This window comes from Oryctolagus cuniculus, chromosome 7 (genome assembly GCF_964237555.1).
Source record: "Oryctolagus cuniculus chromosome 7, mOryCun1.1, whole genome shotgun sequence".
In the NCBI taxonomy this organism is placed as follows: Eukaryota; Metazoa; Chordata; class Mammalia; order Lagomorpha; family Leporidae; genus Oryctolagus; species Oryctolagus cuniculus.
Genome location: NC_091438.1, coordinates 147,795,295 through 147,815,621, shown reverse-complemented (window position 1 = coordinate 147,815,621; position 20,327 = coordinate 147,795,295). Strand labels below are relative to the sequence as shown.

Genomic DNA, 20,327 nt, shown 5'->3' with positions numbered 1-20,327 from the left:
AGTTCTTTATACCGCATATAACACATTATTGTGAACTACAGTTGCCCCACTGTGCTGCGAAACACTGTAACATTATTTCTGTTTATCTGTGTTCTGGTACCCATTATCCAATCTTCCCTCCACCTTCCACCCTTCCCAACCTCTAGTAGTCACCATCCGATGTGCAGACTGACATGAGAGAGAACACGTGGTATTTGTCTGTGTCTGGTTTATTCACTTAATGACCTCCAGTTCAATCCATTTTGCTGTACATCTTGATTCTTTTTCCGAAATACACTGTTAAACCTAAATATTTTTTAACAGTCTGAATATAGGACTTAATTCTTATTTCTTTTGTAGGTAGTACAGTGCAATGATTAAAGGTTATTACACACTCTGGATGGAGCCAGACAGCCTAAGTTTCACTTTGATTTTACTACTTACTAGCTGTTTGCCACTGATTAAATCTGTTTTAACACCTACCTTATGTAGGGTTTTGGTAGCTGTGAATGAGTAAACAATGAATTGTCTAGGCTAGTTTCTGGTCAATATTAAGTGTTACGTAAGGGGCCAGAGTTGTGGTGTATGTAGCGGGTTGGGCTGCCACCTGAGACGCCAGCATCCTATATAGGGGCTGGCTGGAGTCCTGGCTGCTCTACTTCTAATCCAGCTCCTGGCTGATGCTTCTGGGAAAGTAGCAGAGGATGGCCAAGTGCTTGGGGCCCTGCACCTACGTGGGAGAACTGGAAAAAGCACCCAGCTCCCTGCCTCAGCCTGGCCCAGCACAGCCATCACAGCCATTTGGGAAGTGAACCAGCAGATAGAAGATATCTCTTTCTCTCTCTCCCTCTCCCTTTCCCTAACTCTACCTTTCAAATAAAATAAATAAATCTTTGGCTGGCGCCATGGCTCATTAGGCTAATCCTCCGCCTGTGACGCCGGCACTCCGGGTTCTAGTCCCGGTTGGGGCGCCAGATTCTGTGCCAGTTGCTCCTCTTCCAGTCCAGCTCTCTGCTGTGGCCTGGGAGTACAGTGGAGGATGGCCCAAGTGCTTGGGCCCTGCACCCGCATGGGAGACGGGGGAGGCAACCTGGCTCCTGGCTTCGGATCAGCGCAATGCGCCAGCCGCAGCGGGCCAGCCGCAGCGGCCATTGGAGGGTGAACCAATGGAAGGAAGACCTTTCTCTGTCTCTCTCTCACTGTCTAACTCTGCCTGTAAAAACAAAACAAAACAAACAAACAAAAAACAATAAATAAATCTTTGGAAAAAAAAGTGTTGGGGACGGCGCTGTGGCACAGTAGGTTAAGCCTCTGCCTATAGTACTGGCATCCCACATGGGCACCAGTTCGTGTCCTGGCTGCTCCATTTCTAATCCAGCTCCCTGCTTATGGCCTGGGAAAGCAATAAAAGATGGCCCAAGTGTTTTGGCCCCTGTACCCACGTGGGAGACCCAGAAGAAGCTCCTGGCTCCTGGCTTCGGATTGGCCCAGCTCCAGCCATTGTGGCCATTTGGGGGAGTGAACCAGTGGATGGAAGACCTCTCCCTCTGTATCTCCCTCTGTCTGTAATTCTGCCTCTCAAATAAATAAATCTTAAAAAAAAGTTGTGTTTTAGCTTAAATTATTATTTTTTTCCTTCAACATTTTAGTTTCACACTCTAAATGTTCTCTACACTGTACAGTTTACAAACATTCACTATGAATCTGACAGGCAAGTCTTTATATAACTTTATCCAAACTAAGGTACACACTATTTAACAAAATAATAAACCAAGAATAGCCCTCTAGACTGTCACTAAAAAGTCACTCACTGTCACTGATCTATTAATCAGCACTACAATACCTGCACACAATTGTTTTAATTAGCTCCAAAGCCAGATCAAAAGTTTCTTGGAATCACATTAAAAAATTAAATATCTATTTTTAGCATACTACTTTGTAGTATATTCCTGATTCTCCAGCCCAAAAATATTTCTAAAAATGAAATGCCCTGGGTGAGTGTTCAACCTACTGGTTAAGATACCCAGGGACCATATCAGAGTACCTGACATCAATGGCTGGCTCTGGCTCCTGACTCCAGTTTCCTGTTAATGTAGGTCTCAGGAGGCAGTGGTGATGGCTCAAATAATTGGATTCTTGCCACCCATACGGTTGAGACCAGGATTGAGTTCCTGGTTCCTGACCTTGGCCCTAGTCCAGTCCTGGCCATTCAGGGAGTGAACCACCAGATGGGAGCTTACTAACTCTGTCTGACTCATGGTTATACATATGACAGTGCTGCATGACAGTTACCTCTGGGGGTTTTCCCTTTGGTTTTGCTTATCTCTATTTCCTAGTATTTCCATAATGAACTTACACTGATCGTATAATTTAAATAAAATCATGGCAAAACAAAGAAAAAAGAATTGTAATCAGCATGACTCTGAACGCAAGCTGGCTTCTTGGCACAGGGTGGGGGTAGGGAGTAGGGGTATCACTGTGTTTTTACTTTTTGATCAATTTTAGAATTTTACTAGGGATCACTGTGAAGCTTCCAGTGATACCCGCAAACCCATGTGACCCACAGATTAACTCCAGATAAATCAAGCACTTCTATAAGAATTAGATTAGAATTTGACTCAATCTTCAAAATACGTCTAGAATCCATTACTTTCTAGCTATCCACCATTATCACCGAGTCCAAGCCATCGTCATGCCTCACCTGAACTACTGTTTCCTGCAAAAGCGTCCTTAGGTTTGCCTGAATCCAGCATTGCCCATGCTTCCTACACTCCACAGCCTATCCTCCCACAGCAACCTGAGTAAGCCTTTTTTTTTGACTGCCCCAAATGGTTTATTAAGTATGAATTTCACAAACATTACTTGATTTAGTGGTGTAGCCTTCTCCAGGCTACACTAGAAGAACCAGCAACAGTGTGATGGAACTTGTGGCCCTTTCCAAGGCCATGACTCCTGTGGCCTGTAGATGTCAGTCCACGCATTTCCCTGCGCTTGTGGACTGGTTTGTCGGGAGGTAGGCGCTTGGTGTGGCAGTTAAGATGCTGCTTGGGGAGCTGGTGCCATGGTGTAGTGTGTAAAACCACCACCTGCAGTGCCAGCATCCCATATGGGCACCAGTTCAAGCCCTGGCTGCTTCTACTTCCGATCCAGGTCTCTGCTGTGGCCTGGGAAAGCAGTAGAAGATGGCCCAAGTGCTTGGGCCCCTGCACCGAGGGAGACCCGGAAGAAGCTCCTGGGTCCTGGCTCCAGATCAGCACAATGCCACCTGTTGCAATCATCTGAGGAGTGAACCAATGGATGGAAGACCTCTCTCTCTCTCTCTCTCTCTCTCCGTCACTATGCCTTTCAAATAAATAAATCATTTAAGAAAAAAGATGGTGCTTGGGACAAACTGCATCCCACATTGGAGCACCTGGATTCAAGTCCTAGCTCCACGTATCAAATCCAGCTTCCTGCTAACCCATAACCTGGGAAGTAGCAGGTGATGGCTCAAGTAGCTGGGTCCCTGCCATTCATGTGGGAGGCCTAGATTAGGTTCCAGATTCCTGGTGTTGATCCCAACTACAGGCTGTTGCAGGCCTTTGGGGAGTAAACCAGCAGATGGGAAATACCTCTCACTCCCTCTCTGTCTCTTTCTGCTTGCCTTTCAAATAAAATAAATACACTTTTTAAAATTTAAAAGCATACAAAAATGTAAGTCAGGTCACGTCCCTCCTCAGCTCAGAGTAAAATGTTCTAGAAAGGTGCTACCTTGGCTGTAAGGCCCTATATGATCCGGGTACTGATCACACATCCCCTTCCATTCTTTCCCTACGATTCCACTACTCCACTCCAGCCACACTAGCCTCCCTGTGGGGCCTTGGTCATGGATTCCAACTTTCAGATGTAAGCTAAAAATATCACTGCATCAGAGGTCTACTCTAATCACTTTATATGAAATAGCATTCTCTCAGCTCTCCCTCACATCGTCACCTCATCTTGACTTTTTTTTGAGAGGGAGATAGACAGACAGACATACACTTCCATATACTAAGTCACTCCCCCAAACACTTGCAACAGTCAGGACTAGATCAGCCTGAAGCCAGCTCAATCCAGGTTTCCATGTAGGTGGGCAGGGACCTAATTACTTGAGCCATTATCACTGTCTCCCAAGGTCTACAATGCCAGGAAGCTAGAGTCAGGAGCCAGAGCAGGGTACTGAACCCAGGTATTCCGATATGGGACACGGCATCTTAACCAGTGTCTTAACCAATAGGTTAAATGCCTCTCCACCTAGCTCTTTTAAATTCTTAGTATGTATCCCCTGGCAGAAGTTACTTAACTACTTAATTGTTTATATCTAGTTATTCATTTATTTTTACGTTTCTAACCATTAAGCTAGGACTTCTTCTATTTTCTTAATGTCATACACTGAGTTCCAACGATTGTGCAAAGCAAGAAGTGGCCAGTGTTCATCATCAGAACATCAATCCCATCACATAGCAAAATATTCTATGTATATAGTAGGAAGTAAAAGTTTCTGTTAATGAAAAGGATTATTTTCTCCCAAATTTCACTAGTATTTTAAAAATCAGGGGCAGGAATTCAGCCTCGATTTTATATAAAAGCACCCACATTCCACATAGGGGTGCTTGTGTTTGATTTCCAGTTCCAGCTCCTACATCCAGCTTTCTGCTAATGCAGATGCTAGGAGACAGCAGTGATGGCTCAGTTGGGTCCCTGCCACCCACACGGGAGACCCAGAATTCCTAGCTCCCAGCTTCACCTGTACCCAGCCCCAACCACGGCAGGCAACTGGGGAGTAAACCAGCAGAGGGGAGCACACGCTCTTTCTCTCATGCAAAACACAACACATTGGTCCTCACATAAAGCCACCAACTACTGGCTATTACTCAACCAGAAATTAATTTCATAACCCAGTTCCATGAGGTAGGAAAAAAGCTGCAAAGAAAGGAACAGAGCAACACATATGAACCAATTAAAAAGCCAAACGTTTGCCTTGCAGTGTCTCACTCCTAGAGTTCTGTGTTAACCCTAATTATGCCTATTTCCTAACAGTGGCTGACATGTCAGTGGCTGGCCTTGTTAGCATTCCTTTCCCATATCCAGTCACTCCAATGACCAAAACCTATTTACCAAACTCATTCTAGACTGCCCTGTTGCTCTACTTTCCAAGAGAACTTTTCTCTATTATCTAGCTATCAGTAATGATCAAAACCATGAGGTCCTGGGGCCGGCGCTGTGGAGTAGCAGGTAAAGCCACTGTCTGCAGTGCCAGTATCCCATATGGGTGCCGGTTCAAGTCCTGGCTGCTCCACTTCCTATCCAGCTCCCTGCTATGGCCTGGGAAAGCAGTATAAGATGGTGCAAGTCCTTGGGCCCCTGAACCCACACGGGAAACCCAGAAGAAGCTCCTGGCCCCTGGCTTCAGATTGGCTCAGCTCTGGCCGTTGCAGACGACTGGGGAGTGAACCATCAGATGGAAGACTCTCTCTCTATGTGCAACTCTTTCAAATGAATAATGTTTAAAAAAAAAAAAAAAACAAAAAACACCCATTAGGTCTTTCGGCCACTCACTGCTCAAGTTCTCACTTCTCTCTCAACAGTGCTCTCCACTGTCCTCACCAAGACCAAACAATAAAATATTGGCACACAAAATCCAGAAAAGTGCTAAGAAAAAGAGACAGTTGATGATCAAAAGATTCTTATTTTACTCTGCTTTTTAAAAGGCAAAGTGACAGAGAGAGAGAAAAAGAGAGATCTTCCATTGGTTGGTTCACTGTCCAAATGGCCGTGACAGCCTGAGCTGAGCCACGCCAAAGCCAGGAAGCAAGAATCCATCCACGACTCCCACGTGGATGGCAGGGGCCCAAGGACTATAGCCATCTTCCGTGGCTTTCGGAGGCACATTAGCAGAGGGCTAGACAGGAAGCAGAGCAGCTGAGACTTGAACTGGTGCTCTGATATGGAATTTGGCCTCACAAGCAGTGGCTTAATCTGCTGTACCACAGAGCATCCAGTCTAGAACCATAAGGTCTACTTATTATGGCTGACTTCACAGAAGAATTTTTACCCTTAATATAGAGGAGTATTCAGCACAGTATTTGATTCATAAAGGACCACCAGCATATACTGACTTTCCTCTCTCCTTTGCCATAGCAGAACAATTACAGAGGTCTCAAAATCCACCCAGTTCTGAGGAAGGCCCAGGCTTCCCTGTTCAGCATACTTACCATTTAGGTAACTTCACTTTCTGTCACTACTTCTGGCTGCTCCCTGATGCTTGCAGTCCTGGAAACAGCAGCTCAGTATCATCGGATGGCAGCTGCCTCTTGACCTGGATGGAAAACAAACAGAAAGGAAGACACAGGTAAAACATGAGTCACACCAAGATTGAGCTGGCTCAAAAGACTGTCCCAAAGATCTTCACATACAGTGTGTGTCAAAAAAGGGACAAGGTGAGACCTGAGTCAAGATGCAGACCTGAGGGAAGCTGGCTACGTCTGACTCAGGAGAGGAGGAGTTTGACTCCAAAGACTTCCCCTCTTCAAATCATAATCATTTCCTATCAGATGATACGGTCCCTAGGTACAGTATATTGTATTTCCTGGAATTAACAGATTGATGCACTCTCCCACAGCCTAAAAACTTAAAAAAGGCATCTTACAAGCTGGGAAGCATCCCAGAAATCAACCAGTTAAATACTTTTAAGGAAGGAAACTAAAGCTTGGGATGGGTGAGTCACAGTTACTTATGGGCAAAACTAAGATTCTGCTAAAAATAAAATGTCTGGAAGATGGGTAAGGGAGAAAAAACAAAACGCAAACATCTGTGGAGTACCTACCACACCCTGGGCACTAAGTTTTATGTTTTAATAAAGACAGTAACACTATTTTATCACCCCCACCTCATAGATAAAAAAATCTAAATTTTAAAAAGTCAAGCAACTTGACCAAGAGCACACAGCTAGTAAAATAGTCAGGATGGAAACTCAAGTCTATCTGACCACAAAAGCCCTTCACCATGCTTACTCTCATTCTGTTTCCTTCCAGAATGGGTCCTCAGAAGGACCCTAAATCATTCAACATCAGTGAGAACTAAAAAGAAAGCTTCTCTGTCTACGAACCCGCTCTCTAGTTTTGTAACGAGCAGCCTTCTGATGGACAGCTGAGAAGCCTTCCAACCCACTGAATCCCTAAATGGTGAGTTCTTGAAAGGGTAGGCATTTGGCCCAGTGACTAAGATACCAATTAAGACACTCGTGCCCCACATCAGAGTACCTGGGGTCCAATTTCTGGCTCTGGCTCCTGACTCCAGCCTCCTGCTAATGCAGACCCTTGGGCGACAGCAGTGATGGCTCAAGTAATTTTTTTTTTTAAGATTTATTTTATTTACTTGAAAGAGTTACAGAGACAGGTAGAGCCAGAGAGAGAGAGGTCTTCCATCCGATGGTTCACTCCCCAGATGACTGCAACAGCCAGAGCTGAGCTGATCCGAAGCAAGAGCCAGGAGCTTTCTCTGGGTCTCCCATACTGGTGCAGGGGCCCAAGGACTTGGGCCATCTTCTACTGCTTTCCCAGGCCATGACAGAGAGCTGGATCAGAAGTAAAGCAGCTGGGACTCAAACCTGTGCCTGTATGGGATGCCAGAGCTGCAGGCTGGCCCCAGCAATTGGGTTCTTGCCATCCACATGGGAGACCTAGCTTGAGTTCAGATCCTGAATTCAGCTGGCCTAACCCCAAGTGTTGCAAGCATCTGAGGAGTGAACCAGCAGATGGAAGTTTTCATTCTCTCTGTATGTCTCTCTCTCCTCTTCCCCTCCCTCTCAAATAAATACATAGTTGGAGCAGGTGCTGTGGCATAGCGGGTAAAGCTGCCACCTAGTGCCGGTATCCCATATGGGCATTGGTTCAAGTCCCAGCTGTTCTACTTTCAATCTCACACTCTGCTGTGGCCTGGGAAAGCAGTAAAAGATGGCCCAAGTCCTTGGGTCCCTGCACCAACATGGGAGTCCTGGAAGAAGCTCCTGGCTCCTGGCTTTGGACCAGCCCAGCTCCAGCCATTGCGGCCATTTGCAGAGTGGACCAGTAGATGAAAGACCAACTGACCTCTCTTTCTGCCTCTACCTCTCTGTAACTCAGCCTGTCAAATAAAATAAGTAATAAATAAATCAAAAGAACTGGCCGGTGCCGCGGCTCACTAGGCTAATCCTCCGCCTGCGGTGCCGGCACCCCGGGTTCCAGTCCTGGTTAGGGCGCTGGATTCTGTCCCAGTTGCTCCTCTCCAGTCTAGCTCTCTGCTGTGGCCCAGGAGGGCAGTGAAGGATGGCCCAAGTGCTTGGGCATCTGCATCCCATAGGAGACCAGGAAAAAGCACCTGGCTTCTGGCTTCGGATAGGAGCTGCGCACCGGCCGTAGCGGCCATTTGGGGGGTGAACCACTGGAAGGAAGACCTTTCTCTCTGTCTCTCTAACTCTGCCTGTCTAAATAAATAAATAAATAAATAAAAAGAATTAAAAATAAATAGTTACTAGAGGCGGGAGATGTGGGTCTAATCTGTCTACCCTGGTCTTGAGGAAGAATGGAAAGGTAACTTCTAGGCTAGTGGTACATCTAAAGCTCTTAAACACAGTCTTACATTCAAACTATTCCCCTCATTTCGTCACCACAGCTTATCCCTCCATACACATCCTCGCAAGCCACTCTTTAACCTCCTTACAAGACTGCTGGTCCCCTTCGTTCCATTCCACACCTCTACCAACCCACCCAAAACACTCAGACACATCAGAGAATCCAGCCCTGCCTCCGTCCTACTGGAGAACTTTTAAAATAGATAGAAAATAATAAAATCATAGTTTTAAAAAATAGCTTTATTTGAAAGGCAGAATAAGAAACAGAGAAAGGAAATACCGGAGGGAAGACGAGAGAAGGGAAGGAAGAAGGAAGGTAAGCAGGAGGAAAGAAAAGGAAAAGGCTACGTAAATGCAGAGTCCGTCCGCTGCGGTCTCTGTAGCCCTGAAGTGACAGCGGTGCCCCTGCGGAAAGCTACTGCCCCAGAACCCACCACCACTGCCAAATTTGCTGACACGTTACTAAGGCCCAGGGGGCTTTTCTCTTCAAAACAGGATGGAATGCACTGCCAAAAGTCAAACAAACAGGAACTCCAGATGAATCGGATTTGTTTTCAACTGTCTACATTCTCTCCTTGTTTCCAAAGGGTCGAAGCAAACAGCACAGATTTCTTTCCTCTGTTTCTGAATGCCATTCACTTCTGGCATCCTCAGCTTAGCGGCCCTCTGTCCCTAGAAACAACAGGATGCGTGTGAACATCCTCAAACCTGCAGCGCTGCCCTTCTAGAGAGAGCTGCACTGACACCCAGCCACATCACCTCCTCCAGGCCCCTGTCTCTGTTGCTGTGGGTGGTGGTGACAGGAGTGTGCGGACATGTGGCTGTCTAGAAGCAGAGATGAAAGAAAGGACCCTTGATGGCTCATGAGAGCCCAGAGTAAGTGAGTCCTAGGGAGAAGAGAGGTACCCAAGCCTACAAGTTAAACTCAAGAGAAAATGACTGAGTCCTTTTACTCCAAAACATTTAGATAATTGATAAAAATGCTATTAGGGAATTCTGCTTCTAAACCCTCCCACAGACAACAATCATAAACCGCAGATAGGGGCCGCCACTGTGGTGCAGCGGGTCAATGCCCTAGCCTGAAGTGCCGGCATCCCATATGGGCGCCAGTTCTAGTCCCGGCTGCTCACTTCCAATCCAGCTCTCTGCTATGGCCTGGGAAAGCAGTAGAGGATGGCCCAAGTCCTTGGGCCCCTGCACCCGCGTGGGAGACCCAGAAGAAGCTCCTGGCTCCTGGCTTCAGATTGGCTCAGCTCTGGCCATTGCAGCATTCTGGGGAGTGAACCATCAGATGGAAGACCTCTCCCTCCCTCTCTGCCTCTCCTCTTTCTGTGTTAACTCTGACTTTCGGATAAATAAATAAATCTTTAAAAAAAAAAAGAAAAAAGAAAAAACTCCAGATAAAATGAAAAAAAAAAAAAAAAACCCTATCTGAAGTGAAGAAAGGCTGGCTGATTTCAGAGAATAGTTGAAAACTGGAAGAAGGGACTGGAATGGGGTAAATTCCCCTTTGTGGAGCTACAGCCTGAAGGTTGCCCAGCTGAAGTTCCAATTTAAAAACCCTAGAGGAGTTGGCAGGCTCCAAACATAAAAAGATAAGGAAATGGAAATACTAACTGCCTGATTTGATCAGTTTGCCTAATAAAAATGTGTAAGTATAGCAGATAATCAAAAATTTAGAACAAATGGGGCCAGCGCTGTGGCGCAGCAGGTTAAAGACCCGGCCTGCAGTACCTGAATCCCATATGGGCGCCCGTTTGAGTCACAGCTGCTCCTCTTCCGATCCAGCTCTCTGCTGTGGCCTGGGAAAGCAGCAGAAGACGGCCCAAGTCCTTGGGCCCCTGCACCTATGTGGGAGACCTGGAAGAAGCTCCTGGCTTCGGATCAGCTCAGCTTTGGTGGTTGCAGTCATTTGGGGAGTGAACCAGTGGATGGAAGACCTCTCTCTCTCTGGCTCTACCTGTCTCTGTAACTCTTTCAAGTAAATAAAACAAATCTTAAAAAAATAAGTTATTTCTTAAAAAAAAAAAACAGTCTTAAGACTGTGGTCCTGAGGAACAGAAACAGATCAGGACCACAGTAAGAAGAAAGGACAGAGGAGAGTCCCAGACTTCACATGTGCACTCTGACCTCTGAGCCACAGCACACGGGAAGAACCCAGAGACCTCAGCTAGGAGCTGGTGTTGTGGTATGGCAGGCTAGACCACTGCCTGCAGCGCATAGGGATGCTGGTTCAAGCCCCACTTGCTCTACTTCCAATCCAAGTCCTTACTAATGCGCCTGAGAAAGCAGCAGGGGATAGCCCAAATCCTTGGGCCACTGCACCCATGTGGGAGACCCGGAAGGAGCAGCTCCTGGCTCTGGCCCAGCCCTGGCTGTTGTGGCCATTTGGGAAGTAAACTAGAGGATGGAAGACTGATCTCTCAATCTCTCCCCGAGCCCATGCCCCGCAACTCTGCTTTCAAATAAATAAATCTTAAAAAAAAAAAAAAAAAAAAAAAAAAAAAGACTTCAACTAAGGACAAAAGAGCTGCCCTGAATTTTGAACTAACTACCACTGTAGGTATATTTGAGTTTTTAGTTTGGGGTCTGATTGCCTACTAAAATAAAAATATCTACAATACAACAGTCACAGTGTCTCGACATAATCTCAAAATTAAACCTACTTGCAAGGGAAAAGACAACCAGCAGAAGGCAACTCCAAAATGCCGAGACGAAGATATTAATGCCCTAATGAAGCTCTATGAAGTCATAGAAAATACAAGTATGTTCAAAATGAAGGGAAAAGAAATAGCAAATTTCAGCAGAGAAACTGAAAGCTTAAGTGGAAATTTGAGAACAGAAATATGGCATCTGAGAGTTCTAACTTCATTGATTGGGCTTAAGAAAAGAGCGCGTGACTACAGTCGTGGCACAGCGGGACTGCAACGCTGGCATCTCCCTGCTACTGTGCCTGGAAAGCAGTGAAAGATAGCCCAGGTGCTTGGCTTCCTGTACCCACGGAGACCCAGTTGAAGTTCTGACACCGGGGAAGTAAACCCAGCAAACGGAAGGTCTCCCCCCACCACCACCACTCTAACTCTTTCAACTTACACCTCTCTGTAACTCTGCCTTTTGAATAAATAAATCTTTAAAAAAAAATAGAGTTAAGATAACTATAATATCCGAAGTCTAAGGAGGCAAATCTAGTGCTGCATTGTATACTGGGATTTGTTTCTCCTCCTCAAATGCTGAGGCACCACTGAAATGTTCAGGGAAAACCCAGGAGGGATTTTTACGGCTTTTCTGCCCTGTTCAGTCCCTTCACTAAAAAGTCAACCTGGTAACCAGGCTGATGGGCCAGTGGGTCTGGCCCTAAAGAGCCAGCAGCTTTGCTAAGAGCCAATTCAGTGCCACCTCAGTTGATGAACACAGCTAAACTGAAGGTCATCACAGCTCTGCACACGCAAGTCACTTCACGGAGGAGTTGAGAACTCCAACATGGAAGAACACAGCTGCAGAAGCCAAGTCAGCTCGCAAAGGCCTTGCCTCTCATCCTCTCCTCCCAACCTCCCGCTCCACAGCAAGGAGAGAAGAGAATCCAGAGCAGGTGGTCTTTTCTGACTGAAGCTAGAAACTTAGCTTAGTGTAGACAGCCTGGGATGGGACTGAGAAACCTGGGTAGCAATCCTGGTTCTGTCACTGACGTACTGCTGGACTCAAATACCGTCTCCTGGATACTTGCTGGGTCTCAGTTTCATTAGTGGAACAAAAGGCCAGACCAAATGATACACCATAACGACAAGGTACTGTCCTTTCTAATAACATGAATTACATCACCACCCATATTATCTCTATCCTCAACTATGACAACAAGGCCCCAGAAGGCAGAAGTCAATTCATTTGATTCAGTGGAGCATCCCAGTGTTCTAAAACTATTCACATCTAAAAAACAGTAAATTAATATTTAAAGTCTTATCACTAATCCTGAAACTGTGTCAATAATGGAATTTTCAATACCTGTATATGGCTGATGGCTGCTAAAACAATGTCTTTCATCTGAGAGTGCTCCTAATTATTCTAGGATAAATTTTTATTTCATCTATGTAACCCTTAGGAGAAGGCAGATACTCTATCCTGCAGATGATCAAACAAAGAGACTTGTGACAAGACTAGACTGAATCCAGCAATCCTGTTTCTGTGCATTAGGTTCTTTTTTACCACACAAAGAACCAAGAGTATAAATAAGACTGGAATTAAAAGAAAGGACTTGGGGCCAGCATTGTGATACCGTGGGTTAAGCCACCGCCTCTAAGGCTGACATCCTATATTGGAGTCCCACACACCCCAGCTGTCACTCTTCAGATCCAGCTAATATGCCTGGAAAGCAAACAGAGGTGGCCTAAGTACTCATACCTTGCCACCTATTGGAGAGACCAGGATGGAGCTCCTGGCTTTGGCCTGGACTAGCCCTGTCTATGAGGTCCATTTGGAGAGTAAACCCATGGCTGGAAGATCTGTGTCTCTCCTCTATCACTCTGCCTTTCAAATAAATAATTTTAAAAATTAATTGGTTTAAAAAAAAAGGAAAGACTAAATTTTCAGGCACTTTGGGAGCAGTTATTAATAAACAATAGACAAGACTGAGATTAGTGCACCTGTTTGAAAGCTGGCACTCCAAGTACTGGCTCTGCCGTTTCCTTTCCTAACAAGTAGTCTACAATGGAGACTAGGATTCCTTGCAATTAGTCCATGTTTGGGAGGTTTAGCAACAGAACCACATGTCTGAGATTGTTAGTTATTCACCTGCTTTAAGAGAGTTGGCTGAATCAAAAAGAATATGCTGGGTATCTTTAACCTCTAGGAGTCTATTATTAAGATGTCATGAGGTCACAAGGATTATAGCAGATATAGCAAATGTAGTTAAACAGCAAGTCACCATAATTATCCTAGGGAGAAAGGAACAAAGAGTTTCATTACCTACTCAGATAAACACTATCATGTTCATAAATGATGAAGAAATAAAGGCTCAAAGTCACAAAGCTGGGAAGTCCTAAAGTGGATTCTCACTCAGGGATTTCTGCTCCAACTTTGCTTTCTTGTCTCCATTACGTCAATTCTCTCTCAAATCTTGCCCTCAGGAAAGCCAGTCCTCACAAATTTACATAAAGTTGATGTATAATTTGCTCATTCTTTTTCTTTAATTCATTTATTCATTCAAATAATGACTGACTGCCTACAGTGTACCAAGCTTTGAAGTAAGCACTGGGGATAAAAAGTTGAGTAGAGAACAGTTTTCATGGCATTTTATAATTTAATGCATCAGAAAAACACTGATTAAAGAATCACATTATTGGGGCAGCGATTTGGCACAGCAGTTAAGATGCCATTAGGGATGCCCACAAACCACAATGGAGTGCCTGGGTTTAAATCCTTACCCTTTTCCCAATTCCAACTTCCTACTAATGCAGATCCCTACACCCACATTCCCATGTCCAGATTGAGTTCAGGCTCCTAGATTTGGTTGTTATGGGCATTTAAGGAGTGAACCAACAGATGGAAGATCCTCTCTCTGGTCTGTGCCTCTCTCTCTCTCAAATATGAATGAATGAGTGAATGAATCTGTAAAAGAACATTATTAAATATAAATCATACAAAAGGAACAGGTATTATTGCACAGTGGACTAAGCTGCTACCTTGGGCTGCCTCCCATATCACAGTGCCAGTTCAAGTCCCAGCTACTCTGCTTCTGATCCAGCTTCCTGCTAATCCACCCCGGGAGACAGCAAATGATGGTTCAGTGCTTGAGCTCCTGCTACTCACGTGGGAGACCCCGATGGGAGTTCCTGACTCCTGGCTTTAGCTGGCCTAGCCCTGGCTATTTACTGCAGACATCTGAGGAGTGAACCAGAGGATGAAAAATCTCAACCTCCATCTCTATCTCTCTATCTCACTTTATGTCATTCTGCCTTTCAAATAGATGAAAGAAAAGCTTTTTAAAAAATGCATGTAAAATACAACTGGCAAGAAAATTACCTAGGGAGGTCTAAGAAGGCTCCCCCTAGTGAGAATGTGTCAGGTCCAAGAGGAGCCTGGCAAGAACCCAGAAGGGGATTTCTGTAGCCACAGAATGAGAAAAAGGAGAAATCTGAGGTGAGAGTCACACCACGCAGGTCCCTGGAAGCCAAAGTGTGATTCTGGGTTTTTATCTGAAGAATTGTAGGAAGACATTTAAGTATTAAAGAGAGGTAAAATGCATCCATTTCAGAAAGTGAATTTTGGCTTCCACACAGTTAACTGAAGGAAGTAAGAATGATGTCAAGAGATCAGTTAGGAGACTGGTTCTGCAGTCCAGGGATTTGATGGTAATAATAGCTAACAATAATGGGTGCATACTGGACATTTACCAGGTACCATTCTTAGCACTTCCTCTGAGTACATTTAATCCCTATAACAGTGCTATGAAACAGATACTATTATTCCCATCTTAAAAAATGAGAAAATTTAAACAAATTATACGTAATCATAATCAGCCCCCTACAAACATCTTTAAGTCACTTGTGCCCTATCCCCTCACCTTCTTCATACTGAAAACTTCATCCTAGTTAAAGCAAACTAATAACTTCTCTAGCCCTACACCAAGGCAGTTATGTGCCACCACAGAAAACTACAGATTTCCACTGACTGGTATCCTTTTTTGTACCACCACAAGTTCCAAACAGCCCACCAGTGCTGCCAGCAGTCCTGCTATAGACTCCCTGAAAGATTCACTTTCTCACTCTCCAAAATGACCCTTTCACACCTTTTTCTCTGCCAATAAAACCTCCAGCCTCCATCAGCTGATGACTTTGTCACCAAGAAGCAACACTAAGACCCTCATCTTCTTACCTCCAAATCGAGCATACCAACATTCTGCTGGCCCTACAAAGATAATTAAAAGCCTTGTTGGTAAGCACCACTCTTTATTAGGAAGTGGTACTTATTACTAGAACACAACTCTATTAGGGAGCCAATTCCCTCTCATCTTCATATCTATCACTCCATTCACTCTCTTACATCATTACTTTCCTATCTTCATAGGTTCACACCTATCACCACGCAAACATGTTCTCAGAGAATGCTATTCAAACTGCAGTCCACAAACAGCACTGGCTCACAAACTGTTATCATTATAACTACAGAAATTAAGAGTAAGCATTTAGACATTTGGGTGGCAAACTGCAACATCCAAGCATGTGACCAGTGGACCCTTCTCAGTCTATACCAATGAGCACTTGATAAATGCACATAGTGAGTCACGAGTGGAGTGAGCTGTGTAGAAATCACATATACTAGTACCTGATAAAGGTCCCTGTCACAGTAGAAAAATATCAATTGGTCTTGCATCAAAGGTTCCCCCACTAGAACAGTGCTTCTTGAACTTTAATGTGCACACAAATCAGCTGGGGGTCTTATTAAAATGAAAACTCTGATCCAGTAGGTCTAGGGTGAAGCCTGAGACTGTATTTCTGACAGGTCCCCACCTTGATCCAGAGATCACATTTGAGAAGCAAGCCTCTAGAACTTTCCAGCTTAAAAAATAAAACAAGGGGGAAAAAACACTTCCTTGATCTCATATCTCCTTCCAGCTACTCCAGTCCCATCTCTGCTCCTCTCCAAAGACCTGTCCACATTCATCTTCATTTCTGTACCTTTCATTCTCTCAGCGTCAATCTGACTTCTGCTCTTCCCGATGTACCACTGAGGCTGTTTAAAGCCTTAGTATTGTCAAATTCTATGGCCGCTTCTTTTTCTCTACCTTATTATTCAACCTCTGAACAGCATTAAATGCGAATAACCACTCCTGCTCCACTGAAATGTGTTCTTCCTTAGCTCTAATATATCATCACACTTTCCTGATCTTCTTATCCTGCCAGTTGATCCTCCCCACTCCTCTGTGCTGGCTCCTCTTCCTTTGCTTGATCAAGGTCAGCCCTGGGACTCTTTTTTTTTTTTTTAATTGCCCCTCCCTCTTCTTTGAGTAACTTCTTTCAGTATCAGTAATTTCCAAATTTTTATTTCCACTACTGACTTCTCTGAACTCCAGAAGCAAATTCAACATTTGACATCTCCACCTGGACATACAACTGACATCACATTCTTCGTATGTTCACATACAGATTCTGAGGTTCTTGGTATCCACCTTTCACCCTTCTCTTCTCAAACCTATTCCTCTTTAAATCTTCCCCCATTTCAGCTCATAGCACCACCATCCACTCAACTATCCAGACCAAACACCCAGATTCACCCTGGATTTTTCTTTGCTTCATACCCCACAGACAGATCCATTAGCAAGTCCTACCAATTCTACTTTCCCTCTTGCTCTCTACACCCCCATTAGCACCACAGTCCAAGCTACTAGACTCAGCCTATTACAACAGCTTCCTTAAGCTTCCCTACTACCAGTTGTCCCCATCAAGACAATTCTCCAAACAGTACATTAAACATCTAGAAATTGAATCAGATCAAGATTCTATCATGTAAAAAAAAAATCTTTAATGGCTTTCCATTTCACTTAGAATAATACCAAGTCTTCACCAGAGCCAGCAAGGCCCTACAAGATGTGGCCACTACCCACCTTTCTCACCTCATTTCCTATTAGCTCCGCTCCTCACTCCTGCTCTAGCTATTCCCTCTTCAACCAGTCATTCAAGGGTCAGTATAAATTTAACCATCTCAGTAAAGCCTTGACCAAAGTCAACATAAAGTAGTTCCCCATCTCTAATATTAATTACCTTTGTTTAGCACTTAATGCTAAATGATACTGTTTACTTACTGTTTGTCTCTCAGCCCCTACTCAACCCACCACCTTCATCTAACTCATCACTATATCCCCAGTACCTAGAAGTGTATCCAGTTGATAATAAACACACAGATCTACAGCCCGGAGAACTGACCTGGGCTGCAGACAAATTAATGATCTGTGTGCACAGTGTGGTCACTAAAGTCAATGGAGAAGACCGCAATCATCCAAGGAGAATGTCTACTGCGAGGGGCCTGGGAGAGAACAGTTAGTAGCTGTAGAAAGGAAGATGAGCCTGCAAAGAAACAACAGAGAAGTAGGGGAAGGACACGACAGTGTCATGTCACAGGAGTCATGAGAAGTGTGCTTCCAGAAAGAGCGGTCAAGAGTCAACTGCTCTGAGAAATGCCTGTAGAATTCATGTAAAGAGGACAGTGACGACCTTAGTAAGACCATCTGTGTGTCATAGTGCTAGAACAGAGCCGTCGCTAGACTGGAGAACACAGAATAAGCAGAGTGAAGCAGTGAATATACATAGCTTTAAGAAGTTTGTCTATGTGGAAGTGAATGTGACAAGGAAAAGATAAAGCATTAAGAAAAGGGTTTTCCATTGTTTTTGTTTAAGGGAGCTATACTCTAGCACTGTCACAAGTCTTAATAGGTACAAGCAATCCAAAGGTTTCAAACCTTTTTGCTTTCACATTCCACTTAAATCAGTACCTTGGACTAATTCCTAAGTGACCAGAAAATTTTTGTTTATGCATGCATTTTATCTCCCTTATTGCAGTGGAAGATTAAAAATGCCCTTTTAGGGGAGGGCACTGTGGTACAACAGTTAAGCATCTGCTTGGGACACCTACATCCTATAAGAGTATGTGGGTCAAGTTCTACCTCCATTCTGATCCAGCTTCCTGCTCATGAGCACCTGGGAAGCAGCAGATGATGGCCTAAATACTTGAGTCCCTTCCACTGCATGGCAGATCCTGACTTCAGCCTGGCCCAGACTTGGCTGTTGTGGGCATCTGGGGAGTGAACCAACACAATGGAAGATCTTTCTTTTTTTCTCTCCCCCTCCCTCCCCTGAAGAGAAGAGAAGAGAAGAGAAGAGAAGAGAAGAGAAGAGAAGAGAAGAGAAGAGAAGAGAAGAGAAGAGAAGAGAAGAGAAGAGAAGAGAAGAGAAGAGAAGAGAAGAGAAGAGAAGAGAAGAGAAGAGAAGAGAAGAGAAAAAAAGAAAGAAAGGAAGAAAGAAAGACAGAAAGAAAGAAAAGACAGAAGGGGGGGGGGAGAGAGAGAGAGAGAGAGAGGCTGGTGCCGCGGTTCACTAGGCTAATCCTCCGCCTGCGGCGCCAGCACACGGGGTTCTAGTCGTTGGGGCACCGGATTCTGTCCCGGTTGCTCCTCTTCCAGTCCAGCTCTCTGCTGTGGCCCGGGAGTGCAGTGGAGGAGGGCCGAAGTGCTTGGGCCCTGCACCCGCATGGGAGACCAGGGGAAGCACCTGGCTCCTGGCTTCGGATCAGCACGGTGTGCCGGCCGCAGCGGCCATTGGGGGGGTGAACCAACAGAAAAAGGAAGACCTTTCTCTCTGTCTCTCTCTCTCTCACTGTCCACTCTGCCTGTCAAAAAAAAAAAAAAAAAGAAAAAGAAAGAAAGAAAGAATGAAAGGAAGGAAGGACGGATGGACATACACTGTCCACTCTTCCTACTGCCTAGGTAACATACTACAATGGAAAGAGCACATGTGTTATTGAAAGTCAGGGGATCCGAGTTTCAACTCTAACTCAGTCACATAATTCATAGGTGATTAGACTTCACAACCTCAGTTTCTTCAACTGTACACAGAGATTACAAACGGTATTTCAAAATGTAGATAAATGTAATTAAAAGGGAAGTTTAACTCTCTTCTTATCACCATTCTGACTAAGCTTTACATATTTTTATTTAGTTTCTCTTTCCTTCTGTCTATATGCATCAGGAAGCCCATGGAAAAAGAATCTTGAGAAGCTAATTTGCCCAGTTCTAGCAGAAATAACTTTAAAGAAGTACTAAGAGAGGTAGGTGGGTAGGGCAAGAGGTATAAGCAAGCAGCATATGAAATAGCAGGGAGGGTACAACGTCAGAAGAAACAGGCTCCCGGCCTACTCCCTGCCTGTTTCTTTCTTTTAGTAAGTCACACTTGCCGACAAGTCTCAAGCCAGTGCTTTCAGTATTAAAAACAAAACAGAAACAGCACTGACACTCACACCCATGCCAGGCGTACAACGGGCAATGGTATCCTGAGTTCTAGTCTTGTCTCTGATTTACTAGTTCTGTAACTCTTGTAGGATTATTATAATTCTTTGAGTTAAAGATTCCTTGTTTGTAAAACAAATGACAATGTGTCTCAACTACAAGATTATAAGGATCAAACAAAATAATGTAAGCCGAAGTACTTTGAACACCATAAAACCAGTTATTGTTATATTATAGGCGCACAAAGCAGTTAAAGAGCGTACCTTTGGCCAGTTTAGGTGTAAAGTTTTACTTAGAAAGTCCTCAGTTCTAGAATATTCTCTGTGACCAAGGCTACCTATGTCCATCTCAAGTCCTTCTCTCCCTAGCAGCTGAAAGTTTTATATTCTCGATTTCACTGGGCTATCTTATCTTAGCAAGATTCCCTGAACTCCTCTGACCAAATGGCTCCATGTTTGTAAAGACCACTAGAACTGATAACATTTATCTCTAACATTCTAAGTTCTCTGTCCTATACTCCTAAAAGCACTTTGTCCATGTCTGTGAGTGAGTGAATGAGTGAGTGAGTGAGATACTATTTATTTGAGAGGCAGAATTACAGAGAAAAGATGAGAGACGGATAAAAATCTCCCATCTGCTGGTTCACTCTCCAGGTGGCTGCAACGAACAGGGCTGGGCCAGGCCAGAGCCAGGAACCTGGAACTCCATCTGGATCACTGACATGGGTAG

At 44.5% G+C, this 20,327-nt stretch overlaps 1 protein-coding gene across 9 annotated transcripts in view; it reads right to left on the bottom strand.

Moving 5' to 3' along the window:
• LUZP1 (leucine zipper protein 1) overlaps positions 1 to 20,327 on the bottom strand; it is a 98,181-nt gene that overhangs the window by 26,347 nt on the left and 51,507 nt on the right. For 7 of the 9 annotated variants that reach the window (XM_008265699.4, XM_051857954.2, XM_070079115.1 and 4 more), the window contains exon 2: positions 6,213 to 6,316. The gene's annotated coding sequence lies outside the window, so the exon portion shown is untranslated. Of the gene's footprint in view, positions 1 to 6,212; positions 6,317 to 13,393; positions 13,528 to 20,327 lie in introns of those variants that run through there. The other 2 variants (XM_051857955.2, XM_008265701.4) reach the window with 1 other exon arrangement.